Genomic DNA, 13,131 nt, shown 5'->3' with positions numbered 1-13,131 from the left:
TGCCTGGGGAATGGCAGTGTCTCACGCCACCCTGGGCCAGCCGTTCCAGTGGCTTGTAGGTGATCTGGCACAATTCGTTGAGACTTTTTGATGCAGTGCAGACTGGGCTAGAAAACTCTTACTGCTGACCTCGTAAAGTTACAAACCTTAGATGGCCCGAGGAAGCAGACAGCAGAGGTGAAGATGCTGCTCCTGGTGCAGGTGACCCTTTGATTTTAGAAAATGCTGTTTGGCCCTTGTGGTCAGAGCTTTTAGGATAAATAATGCTTTTCTTAATGCCACCGGTTTATCAGCTGTGCTTGTGCTATGGTCTCTCCCTGGGAAGGGCAGCCTGTGGGGAGCCCCCAGAGGACTGGTATATCTGGACCTCCCGAAGGAGAATTTGGGGCAAGTGATGGCAGGTCCTGTGGGAAGCCACAGTGGTCACAGCAGGTCCCTGAATGCCTGAGCCCACTGTGCTGGAGCGAGGGCAGCAGAAGGGCTTTGCAAGGGGTGCATGCTCTGGGCTCAGTCCTGCTGAGGTCAGGGGAAGTTATGTGCATGGCAGGGAGGCTGGACCTTAATGCGTCTGGGATTGGAGACCTTGCACAGTTGTCTCCTTACAGAAACCCGGGCCTTATCCAGTCTCTGCTGTGTGTGCCAATTAACCTAAGGCTTGCTTCTGATGGAGCTTTCTTGCTTGTGCACGTCCCGCTACCTTTCTGCTCTAAATGGCTGATTTCACAAAGGAGAGCTTTTTAAGCATTAATAGGATTTTTGAAGAAGATCTTGACAAAGAAACAAGAGTCCTCTAAATGTCTGCCTTCCTGCAGCAGTGAGGACACAGCCTTGGGAGCTATTTAAAGAAATATATTTTTAATTGCATCTTATAGCTGAGAAAGGCACTGGGATCTTCTGTACAATTCCTTTCAAGGTGACCTTTGCACAGCTGTGTTGTCTGGACGAGCTGCGGTGTCGCAGTTAATAAGGGCACTCGTTGGAAAAACAGCGTCACCTGTGTTAGGTCTGCTGGCTCCCTGCAAAGCTGTAGTGGTTGGGAAGGTGTTAGAGCAGCCCTGCAAGGAAACCTCGGTCCTGAGGAAGGCACTGGTAAAGTTCCTGCGGTGCTGAAGTTAGCCAGGGCTTCCTCATTCGGTCTTTGGTTGGGAGCCTGGTTTTCCTCAGCTGCTGGTTTTGGCCAACCGTTCACCTGTAGGTGAGGCCAGTGGCCACGGAGAGCTCACCAAATGAGAGCAGTGCATCCCCGTGCTTTGCCTTCTCTTCTCCAGAAAAGCAGCCAGCACCACGAGAGGTTCCTGACCTGCAGGTTGCTGGCTGCTCTCTGACCACGTTGCCACCTCAGGAGCCGCAGGGAAGCGAGTCGGTGAGTGCAGCCCCGTTCCTGCTGACAGGCGTCCACCTTGCAGCCCCCGCAGCTGGCAGCCTCGGTGGCAGGCACGGCACAGAGGTCCAGGGCTGCAGGAGCAGGAAAAACAAACAGCGCTCGCCTAACAGGATGTGACTGCCTTGCTTCCATGATTCATATCCTGAGCTGCAATGCCCTGGACCGGTGCAGCCCAACGGCCAGATCCTTGGCCCACTGGTTTCTCTTTGAGGTCCGGGAGACTTTCTGATATTATTGCTATTTATAAGGAAACTGCTTTTGGCCTGATTTTTCTGGAACTCCCGCTGCTGGCTCTCTCCAAAGATGAAAATTTCTGCCTCAGTGAGGGCTCTCAAAGGGGCTTTGTAGTGCTGCTGGTGTTACCTGGGAGTTTGACGTAGAAGAAGTAGAGGCTATTCAGCTCTCGGCATTTCCTGTGGGGCTGATCTGAGCATTCAGCAAGAGGAGATGTGCTGAGGTTTCTGGTGAAGCATTCATCCAGTGTGCACTTGAGTGCTGCGGAAATGTCTCCTTCCCCCATGCCCTCTTCTCCCTTAGCTTTTCATCCAGCTTGGGCATTTTCTGGCTCTTGAGTCGTTATGGAATTTTGTCAGGGTGCTTTTGGGGTGGGACACCTTTGGGAGCACCGGCTCCCTGCTAGCCTGCTGACACGTCTTGCTTTCCTTCACTGCATCTGGGTGCCTTCCAGGTAGGCTTGGGTTCCTTCCGAACGACCAGGAAATTCCCAGCTGCTACTACACAAACTTGCTCGGTGTCCCCACGATCTTCCTGAATGGCTGTCCCCACTATTTATGGCCCAGGGAACATGCTAAGGAGGAGGAAGGCATGAGATTCTTGTCATTGATGCCTGCAGAAAATGAGTGCTCGTGGTATACTCACGGTGTCAGAAGAAAGCAGCTTTCCCTGGTGCATAACTACCCAAACTCAACTTCTAAAAAAGTACAGCTGTCATCTTCACAGATCTCTGCCACCTGGAAAACGGAGGATTCATCCATTTCCCTGAAAATAGATAACGTTGTGACCATTTTTCTAATTGCTCGCACTTCTCCTTTTAGAAAGACAAAACCCTTGCAGCTCCCAAGAGGTTCCTCTGCACCTGACAACAGTTTTTATAGCCTGTTTCCTTTTCCCTAGCTAAGTTTAGCTCCTGGTTTCCCTTCGTCTCATCCCCCAGGCAGATCTCACAAGAAGTCAAGGTGCTTGTGTTTTCTTCCTTCCTGCATCAATTAGTTTATCTTAATGAAGTTTTATATCAGGTTGGTGGGAAAAATATCAAAGGAGAAGAGAAAAGCAGAAATCCTTTCCGAAGCTATTGTGCCATTGAAATACCCACAGCAGAAGGCAGTTTTGCTGAGGCAGGATTGTTTATCACCGCAGAGATCTCTGCAAGAACCTGAATTTCTCTTGTATCTCCTGTGGGCTCAGTTCCTCACCAGCCCTCTGTCTCTGACATGGCTGCTGGTCTGTTCCCCATGCCGTTGCTCATCTCTGTGCCCCACGAGCTCCTGCTACCACCCACAGCAGCTCCTCACCTGTCTGCCCCAACCTCAGCTCCCCCAGAAGGGCAGGGATCCCTCCTGGCACAACTGGGGGCCCGCACCTGGGCTGCTCTGGCCTCTCGGTGCGGCTTTCTGCCTTCAGATCCATGGCCCTCTGATTGTTCTTCAGGTTTACGGTTTAATATTTGTTTGTGCCATTGTAGTGCCTTTGTGCATTGAAGATCTGCGGATAACCATCAAGAGAGCAGGCCTGCCTTCAAAATTTCAATGCGTGACAAGGTGCAGCAGTCAGTGACGCTAACAGCTGCGGAAAAGCTGAAGCAACCATAACAGCAGTAGGAGAAATTCGGGCTTTTGGCTGCTGATCGTGGGCTGACCTCGACATCTGCCCCTTCCTTCCCTGTAGGCAACGCTTTGCAGGAGCAGCAGCAGGGAGGAAGCTTTGAGGAGCTGCTCGGAGGGGTGCGAGCAGGCACCTGGTGCATTGGGGCTGCTTGGAGGTGCTGGGGAAGGGAGAGCAGGAGGTGGCTTCTGGCTTCTGGAGCACTCGGCAGGGCACTAACCCAACCGGGGGGGCTGCGAGGGTGAGTCTCACAGCCTCTGTAGGGCTCTGAGGTCTGCCCAGACCACTGGGGAAAGCTCGGGCCCTTGTAAGGTGGTTGCGTCTGCAAAACAATTAAATAGGGCAATTTTAGGGTCACCAAAAGTTCAAGAATGCCCCAGTGTGATTGCACGGCACGGCCTGAGAAAAAGCCTGCCTGGAGCAGCGCAGCAGATCAAAAAAAGATTTGAGCTCTCCCAGCAGTTTGCTATCTCAGATCATCTTTTTCTGTGACATTAATTTCCTTGGGCAGAAGATTAAGCACTATTAAATGAAATACAGTGATTTTAGTTTCTGCTGTCCTTGCATACTGCTGCAGTTATCCGTGCAGTCTCTCCATTGCCCTGCTGCCATCACAGAGCCAGAAAGGTTAATAATGGGTCACCCGAAAATCGCTAGATCTGTGTGTGTGAGATATGTCAGGAGCCCACAGGATGAGCACCTCTGATATTTATATGGAATTAAATTCAGACCCATGCACAAACAAGGTCTGGTCACCACTTATCAGGGGCATTTCGTGGTAAATTTTAGATGGCACTTGTGCTGGCTTTTTCCGCTGGGTAAATTTCACTTGACTTGGACAGATTCCTCCAGCGGCTCGTTTAATGGAGAAGGGAGTGTCTGAAAGGTCGTGTGCTGCTGTGTTACTGAGGGAAACTACATCTGACCTGAGGCTGGGGTGTAAGAAACCCAAGGCAGCATTCGGGCAGACATCCTAGCTTCCCCTGGGGCTGAATGGCCCTCAGCCACAGGAGATGCTCTGACACCCACCAAGGGTTTTGAAGCCCAATTAGTTGCCACTCCGACTGAATTTAATGAGAGTCTTTCCACTGACATCACGGCTGCGAGCTATACCCTTAGTACATGAGGCATTGTTTTGAACACGGGTCTTAATGCCTTTATCCAGCCTGCAGCTCTCCGAGTTAAATACGAACAAACAGAGAAGGGGAAAAAAACCATAAACTGCAGGGCAAGTCTAAGAGATTTCTGTGCCTCTCTTAGAGGCAGATCTTGCCTAATGCCAAGAAGCAGCGGGAAAGGGTGTCTTTTGTCTAGGACGTGAGAGTCTGCGGGCTCCTGCAGCCACGACGCAGAAGGGGGACCTGAACCTCTCGTGCAGCAGCAAGGCCAGTAAGAAGGTTCACAGGCCAGCCCTCGCAGTTGAAATCCTTGCCTGCTTGTGTTAATTGAACCTGCCAGCCCCTGTGTTCTTCTATTTTTAGGCTGCTTTTCTGGGGAAATGAGGCTTATATGGTCTCCGTGGCTGTCTGTCCATCTGTTGGCCCCCCCCTGCTCCTCCCCGTAACTTCCAAACTGTCAGCAAATTTTAGCCAATCTGGAAAGGCAGGGAAGCATCTCAGAGACATCGCGATTTTTATGAATTTCACGAGGACTGCTGGAAATTTTCCAAAGGCTCGATTAATGTCCTCTGAAGGTGAAGCTGTGATCACTCAGCCATTGCCTTTTCTGTTTGTCCCAACTAGTCGACGTAGAGAAACCATCTGCCCTGTTGTTTGAATGGCTTTATATGGGTGAAGTTTTTGTGGGAGATGTCACTGGAGACGTGTAAGGGATGGGAAGGGAACTGTGGGGTGTCGGATGGGAAATAGAAGTAAGTGGGAGCACTGTGGTGCAGAGGTGATGGCAACAAGGGAGGGATCTAGAAGGTATTGAGTGCTGAGAGCCACATCCCTGAGAAAACAGTCTGAAGGAGGAGCAAACATCAGGAAAACTGGGAATGTTGTGGTGAGGGTGAGGGCTGAGGGGTCCAGAGTGACCCCGAAGCTGAAGCAGGGAGAAGGTGCTGGGAAGAAAGCGGGACTAACGTCAGCGGTAGTGCAAGGGGCATAGCAGCGATCCGTAGGAAACTGAGCTTTGTTAGTTCAGCTGCTCGCAGAACAACTTGTTTTATCAAGTCCTTTGTTGACAAGGTTAGAACAGGGAATTATTAAAGTTATTCAGAAAATATGCTCTCGTGATTTCTTTGGGGCTGCGCAATCATACTGACAGAGATAGCCGCTCTGATTCACGACACGTTATGGCCAGAAAACATACCTACCTCCTGCCGCCTCGCGGTACTCGCAGCACCCACCCCTCTCCTTCCCTTCCAGGACTTCGTTTTTCTTCAAAGGACGATTGTTTTGCTGTGCCCACACCACTGCGATGGAGCTGCACCGATGAAATAGGGGCTTTGTGAGCAGTTCCTCGTCCTGGGTGAGGAGGAGCCTCCTCTGCAGCCGTGTGAAAGCTTATCCTCACTTGGATGGCGATCAGCATGCCTCGGTGGATGGAGCGTTGGCCGCCTGTGTGTCATTAAGGAGCTCGAAGAGTCAATTCAGTCCAGACAGTAAACAATGAATTGCTGACACTTTCGGCTCTGCTGGGGCTAAAGAATACCAGCGCACACATCTGAGCCCTATCAGTGGAAACACACAAGGATTAGATTCTTTTGGTGACGGCTGCAGTTTTATTGTGAATAATCTGATGGGAGCCTGATGGTGTCCAACACATCCATTCTTGCCTTGTGATTCTTTTGCCATCTGAAATGTTGTTAGTTTTAATGACTTAATTATCCTTTATATTTTCAGTTAGATGTGTGGGTTGTGTTGTTTTTTTCTTTTTTTTTTCTTTGAGTTATAATTAGTTTCCCTGAGAGGCAGCAGCTTTAATGCTTGGTTAGTTTTCTGAGAAGCTGGGACTGAAAGAATCTTTTGGGAAATGACAATTACATGTCCATGGTTTTTATTTGGTATGCTTTATTTCAGTCTTTGTCTGAGCTGAAAGCTCTTGTTGACTGGCAGAAGATGGATTGATTCAGTGAAATTAAGCAATTTCAGTCCTCACCCCCCCCCCCCCCCCAAAAAAAAAAAAAAACATACAAAGAACTTGTATGTTGACTGAAAGTAAAGTGAATTTCTTTTGCTGAATTTTTACAAAGTACTTAGCTGGGGAAAAAATGCACACCCCTTCCCCCTATCCCCAGGGCACCGATTGACCCTGACGTGATTTTTTTTTTTTTTGCTGAACTTTGCTGGAAGTTTATCTCAACAGAAAATTTCGTAAAAGAAGTGTGTGCTGTGCAAGGGAACAATAACCTACGAAGCAAGAGCAGCATAGATTATTCGTTATCAAGGTAATTCTAACAAGATGAGATTATCTAGTCAGGGGATTGTGGAGGAAAAAAAAACAAAACAAAACAAAAAAAACTTCTTGGCTTGTAACCTCCTCCTGTTTTCCCTTCTCTGTGAACAGCCCAAGGTGGCCCATGGCTGACTCTGGGACTACTGCACCCCTACAGACGCAGAAGGGCTCTGCAGTGGGTTTGTGAGTGTTATCTGTGGGAACTTGTCACAAGTCACACACGTGGTTACCTAGGGAGGCTTAATACGTGTGGTTTCTTACTAATTGTGCTGTGCCCTGGTTTTATGTCATTGTTAGGAAACAACAGAGAACGATTTTCAGGGGTTTACACCACAGGGTTTATGAAGGGTTTGTGATGGGGATGCACTGAAGTAAGGACTCCTCCAGAAAGAAAAAAAGAAAAAAAAAAAAAGTGGCTTTGCCTGTAGTTTATGGTGTCATTCCAAAGCCAAAAAATAAACACTGAGGAAGTTGACTAGTTCGGGGAGCATCTGAAAGGTATGGTGTGTTCTGCCTGGGTGGGCAGTTCCGCTGGTACATTGAAATGGTGGCGAAAGCATCTACTTCCTGAGGTGGGGAGGGGGCACATCTTCCCCACATCCCCTCGCAGTGGAAGCTGGGGGAGCATCTTCCTCAAAGTAAGGGGGAGGAGGAACAAGTGCTTGTTCTGAGTTGCTTTGCCCCTCCGATTTCTCCCAGCATCAAGCTATGCCAGAGCAGAGAAGCCAGGCTTTCATCGCTTCAGGAAGAAGGCTAACTGGTTTCTCTCCAAGAAAGCCAAAAGCAGCTAGAGGTGGAAAAGCCCTTGTAGGTTCCTTAGTCTTTCTCTCTCTTTTCTCTCTCTTTACAGTACGTATGAGAATGCTGTGTCCATGCTAGGTTTGCATGTCTCTTGCAAAGGGCTTCCAACCCCTTAGTTTAAATGGAATATTATTCCCAGATGGAAAAGCTCATCTGCTGGCAAGGTCAGAAATATAATTTGTTTATATACATTCAGTGCAACTAAAAAGAAAAAAAGAGAGACAGAAGAAAATTCCTTCACCATGTCGTACTTGTTACTTGTCAAGTTGTGTACCCTGTCAGTAAAGCTGTGCTCTTGAACAGGCAGGAATGGTGTGGCCCCAAAGACCAGTGGTAGGAACGAGGAGACACAGCGTCTGTTGCTCTGGCTTGCTGGGAGTGTGCTACATAGTTTTCATTTTCTGCATGCATGATTAAAATTAAAGACTCAAAAAAAATCTTGGCCTTAGCAGTGGGAACCGCACAGATGTGAACTGAATGGAAAGCTGACATTTTTCGCTGCTATGTCACCACTTCCTCTGACCTGAGGACAGATTTGTCTCAGAGGTTTCTGCAACGCAGGCAAAGGCATGTTATCATTTTCGGAAATAATGGAAAAAATGTACGATGAACAGGGTCTCATGATGTCCTTTCTTTGCCTTGTTTTGGGTGGGTCTAGCAGCTTTTCAGAGTGCCGGATCTGCTGGAGATTTTCTCCCTGCCTTTGAAGTTGAGGATCTGAAGCACTTTCCCAAACTGACCCACGCAGCCTTTCCTACAGCCAGTGAAGGCGCACGCACACCCTGTGAGCCCTGCACATTGTGTGGAAGAATACCCCCACGAACAACGTCTGCAGCTACGTTCTCCATTTGGTAATGAGGTTCATAAATGATCTCCTGGGAGGAGGAAAGCAGGCAGCCGGGCTGGGACTCTGCAGGTTCCTCGGCACAGACACCCTCAGCGCTGCAGCTCTCTGCCAAGGGACGGAGAAAGTTGTCAGCTGGAAATCCAAGCACTTCACGCGGTGCCTTACTGCGGGGTTACCGGGGTGAACAGACTCGAGTTTCACTTCCAAAGAGCTAGGTTCACATTTTGGTTTCGGTCACAGAGGGAATTATGTTGAAAGGGCTTTTAATCCCTTGGGAAGCTGTCCAGTCCCTGGGGATATCACTGCTTAATCATGCAGGGTCATTCTTTCACAAGATAGGGCTTGTTCAGGGATTTTTGTTTGTTTGCTTACTTTTCAAGTGAGACTATTTTTCAGTTTAATTTGGGGTTGTTTGTGAAAGGCTTTTGCTTTCAGAAGGCTGTTGAAAGATTTTTGGTGTAGAAAAAGTTGAACATCCTTTCCTCTGGCCGTAAGGTACACAGAACCAGAAAATGCAGCTCGGAGAGGGAGACAGGTGAGCAAAGGGGAATGGGGAACATGAGGGACCCAAACCACAATTGTCATAAAACTTTCAGAGGAATTTCCAAATTGAAATATTTGGGATTTTGCATTTTATTTGAAGTATCACATTTTTCCTAGCAGAAGGAGGGAGGAAAGTATCTGGCAGTGGGGGCCCTTTTGCCTATCTCCCACGCTGAGAAGTAAAGCTTTGAAAGAGGAGTTCACCTGGGTACGTAAGGAATGACAAATGCATCAACCCTGCATGGACCTTTACATTTTGACTTCAGACTGAGCAGCCCCACACTTAGGATACAACGGGAACCTATTTTGTTCTGCTCCAGTGGCAGCACTCAATTGCATGTTACTGCCTTGTTAGGAAATTGGATGATCTGCCGAAAGCTTTAGGCAATGGGACACATTTTTAAGCAAGTAAGGAGTATTCAAATGTTGCTAGCAATAACAAGCTGTAAATTACAGATGAGGTGCATTGAGTGAGCAGCGTGTTATCTCTCTGAATGTTTAAATTTTTGCACATTTTGGCAATTTCTTTAAAGAAGGCAAGAGCTGGACTGTCAGCGCTGATTTTAGTTTTGCAGTGCTATGGTTTTCTATTTATAATGGACATGAAAGAGGTCCTGAAGGCAGCGTGTCTTGTCACTGAATTAAAAATCCACTCGTATCTGCAGTGTTTGCTTTAATTTAAATATTTGTCATGGCTAATGAAATATAGCCCAAGAAAGAAGGAGCAAGGCAAGTTTCCCAGGCCCCATCAGTTTATTTGATGCCTTCCTATTTGTGGACAAAACCAACATTCTTGTATGAATGGCTGTGATGCTCTAAGGATGGCAAAGTGGGTATCGCTCTGTCCCTACAGGGATTTCACTGCTAGTACCCTCGGATATTAATGTGGAGAGTCTGGCCCATCTCATTACAGAGCCCTGACCGGGTTTCCAGTTGCAGAGCCGCCCACAGTCCCTGGTCGCAGGAGGCATGTCTTTGCAAATAAAAACCAGGCGAGCTCAAATCCTTAATAAGCATTAGAGGCTTCTCTTATTTAGTTCTCAATGTATATCTCCGGGCAATGTTCAGACTCTCCAGTGACTACTAATTAATTTGTTTTCTTATACTTCGTTGAGATTTGGATTGGCACTGAAGCCCAACAGGGAAGAATCTAGCTGTCAAAAAGTGAATGTCTGTAACAAGAGTAAGGTGTAGATGGAAACCACATAGTTGTCACACAGCAGCTATGTCATAAAAGATGCTATTACTTCCATACTCCTTCCCATAAGGGAGAGAGATATTTTGGGAGGGCAGAAGATGTGATTATGGGAGACAGCTACATGGAAGCTGTCACTGTATGCTCCATGCACTGAAATGGAGCAGGAAAAAGGCTGTTAGAAATATTTTAATAAATATTAAGTGCATGGACGAATAACAAAAATATCTAAGCATTAGTTAAACACAACTGGCTAGTCTGTGCAGCATTGTCCAGTTGGGGACCACTGGACTCAGAGTGGGAAGCGGAGTTTTTTTTCCTAGCCCTGAAGCCAGTTTTCTCTAAAACCTCAGCAAGTCATATTTTCCACTGCTTCCATGCCCTGTGGACCAGCAATATGCGCCTCAGCTTCCTCATCTCTAAAATGCTGCTGTTGGCTGACATAATCCCCAGACTGTTGTCAGAGACTGGTTGTAAGTTACAACAGGGCTGTGGATAGCTATGAAGTGAGCGATGGTAATCGGTCCTTGTTGTTTTTAGGCTCCTGGCCCTTCGCAGCAGGGTGGCAGACTTTACAGCCCTGTGTAGAGACTGGGCTTCCCTTTCTGTGCCTGGATGTGCCCTGCCAGCCTCAGGCAAGCTTCAGTGCTCAGGGGACAACACTGCTGCTCCTTGTCCAGCTGTCTTCTGCCTCTGCATTCGCACCTAGTGCCAGGCTCCCACAGGCAGCACAATCTGCTGAAATACCTTGGTAGCAAGCTCTGGGCTAACCACTCTGCAATAAATTAATGTGGTCCAATGACCATAAAGAGTAATCCTAGCACGTAGCATCTCTCTGCATACCAGCGCTGCACCATGGGTGCCCTCTCACCCCCTGGGGTCAGGACAGATGGCGAGCTCCTTCCAGTTGCACTTGCAACATCCTACTTTCTCTTGATGCTTCAGGGAATCTGCGACATCTTCAGAAGTGCCCTTGAAAAGGTTCAAGAAAAGTAAGTATATCTATGCTCGAAATATGTTGCATTGCCAAAAATGACTTGAATGATGAAGGAAGAGAGTGTGCAAGTGACTAGTAGATGATGAAGGACAGAAAGGAGGCTGATGTACAGCTCATTCAGCACAACAAGCCCCCTGGCTGTGTGCAGCAAAGGGCTGTGCTGCTCACCCAGCCTAGCAAGGCAGGCACAGAAACCAACCTCGAGCCTCCTTGCAGCCAGCGGAGTCGCAGGGAGGTGGTGACGGTCACGTGCGTGACAGATTTTTCCAGTCCTCCTTGTGTAAGTGAAAAAACACCGAGCTGTAGTCTCTAGGCCCGCACTGGAAATACAGAGACAGCCCTTCCCCGGGATGCAGTGGGAGGTGTGGGGGCTGCCTCCTGCTCCTTTTTAGCAAGAGAACATCTCTACAGCTCCCCGTACCACTTTCTGCAAAATGACAACCAGCATATGACTTGGGTTTGAAATCCTTGCAGCTGATGGAAAAACAATTAAGATCTCATTAAAATTCTAGGTAGAGAGCCAAGAAAAGGAAGATAATGTCAAAGGAAAGGTGATACGTAGGACAGTATGGAGAATTCTCTTAAGTTAAGCCTGTCATTAGGCGGGAGCACAGAAGGTGCTAATTGTACAGTGCATTTCATTCATCCCACAAAGAATAATTAACACTTTCCCTTCTGCCTTCCTTTCATTGAAATGAATGGATTCAGTACATATGTTCTCTTCTTCAGGCAGGAGTTGTTGTATGCTGGCTTTGCATGGGCAGAAGAATTTTGCTGCTGTGTTTCCTCACCTGCTGGCTGTTGATACGGAATTGTTATTAATCATGTGAGGCACTGCTGCTTTCATTAATCTCCTTGTGTCTGTTGCTGTTGCAGAAATTGTTGACCTGAGATGGGGAAGCATTGGAACAAGAGTGCACTTACTTCCAGGTAAGTGCAAGCTTAAATCCTGCCCTAAATAGGGAAGGACTTTCCAGAGAGAGCTCCTACCCTGAGAGTGCGTGTGGCTGTGCTGGCGGGGAAGGAGCATGATGCAAACAGGCACTGCTCCATCCCATGTGGGCTGTCAGCAGCCTGGCACGGTGCTGAGGATTTTTCCTTGAGATCTATTTCCAGGCTGATCCAGCTGTTGACTGAGAAACCAAAGCTCTTGCAATGCGTGGACTCTGACCTGCCTCGCTGCCCGGACCGCCAGCAGTTCTGAGAAATGTTGTTGTGACAGAGTGACAGCTGTCTTGCAAAGCAGATCTTAGCCTTGCCAGGTCCAGTCTGAGTTTATGCACACAGCTTCCTGACCTCCTACGCTCCTTGTGAAATTTAACTAGAGATGATAGTCTTCACTTCCTTTTAAACGGGGGTGAGATCTCTGCGTGCTATGATGCAGCTGACGTTCTCCACACTAGCGATGACTACACTTCAGGGCTGGGGTGAAGTGAGCCATATCCATGTCACCTTTCTACTTCACAGAAATAATTCAGATTAATTAGTTAAAGATAACACAGCATTGTGAAATTTTTGTCTGAAAATGCTATATCTAAGTAGTAATGACACTTTACATCCTCTGATATTTTTGCAGGAATCTTTATAAAAGAAGTTATGCTTGTACAAGCTGGTGTGCTTGGTATTAACTGAAGCTCTTCATCCAAATTCATATCAGAGACAGCCCAAAGAAACTCTCATCCCCTCTCCCTTAGTCTAAGTATCTTCAAAGTTTTGGGAAGCTTGCCTTAGGATGTTGTGCTCCTGATGCCTGTAAAAGGCATAAGTATACGGCTGGCTGAGGCTTGTTGTAGCTGCACAGGGACACAGCCACCCCCTGTTCTGTGACCCTCACTGCGTGCATTGCACCCGTGTGGCTAAAGGGGGTCCTTTCATCCCCACAGCAGATGTGCTTCTTGTTGGAACTTTGGGCATACAAGAGTAGGCAGTTGCAAAATACCAGCTTATTTTCAGCTTTGTAGACACCTGCTACCATTTACATAGCACGTGGGCTCTGAAAGTGCCAAGGCAAATTCCCTCCAAATGTTTGCATGGGCTTTTGAGGCAAAGGTGCAACATGCTCTCACAGCTTTGTCCTTTGACACAACCTGAGGCAGCAATGTCCCACCTTCAGCCCTGCTATT

The 13,131-nt window shown here is 47.9% G+C and overlaps 2 long non-coding RNA genes across 5 annotated transcripts in view; both read left to right on the top strand.

The window, feature by feature from the left end:
- LOC118256337 (uncharacterized) overlaps positions 1–6,617 on the top strand; it is a 32,797-nt gene extending 26,180 nt beyond the window's left edge. For 3 of the 4 annotated variants that reach the window (XR_007708122.1, XR_004781200.2, XR_004781205.2), the window contains one exon: positions 5,596–6,293. This is a non-coding gene — a long non-coding RNA (uncharacterized LOC118256337). Of the gene's footprint in view, positions 1–5,595 lie in introns of all 4 variants that reach the window. The other variant, XR_004781201.1, reaches the window with a different exon arrangement.
- A 3,940-nt stretch (positions 6,618–10,557) lies between these two features.
- On the top strand, positions 10,558–12,483 carry LOC118256343 (uncharacterized). Its single transcript, XR_004781206.2, has 3 exons — positions 10,558–11,003; positions 11,885–11,938; positions 12,125–12,483. It is a non-coding gene; the product is annotated as an uncharacterized LOC118256343 (long non-coding RNA).
- Positions 12,484–13,131: the final 648 nt, after the last annotated feature.

This window comes from Cygnus atratus, chromosome 3 (assembly GCF_013377495.2).
Source record: "Cygnus atratus isolate AKBS03 ecotype Queensland, Australia chromosome 3, CAtr_DNAZoo_HiC_assembly, whole genome shotgun sequence".
Classification (NCBI taxonomy): Eukaryota; Metazoa; Chordata; class Aves; order Anseriformes; family Anatidae; genus Cygnus; species Cygnus atratus.
This window is presented reverse-complemented; position numbering and strand designations above follow the sequence as displayed.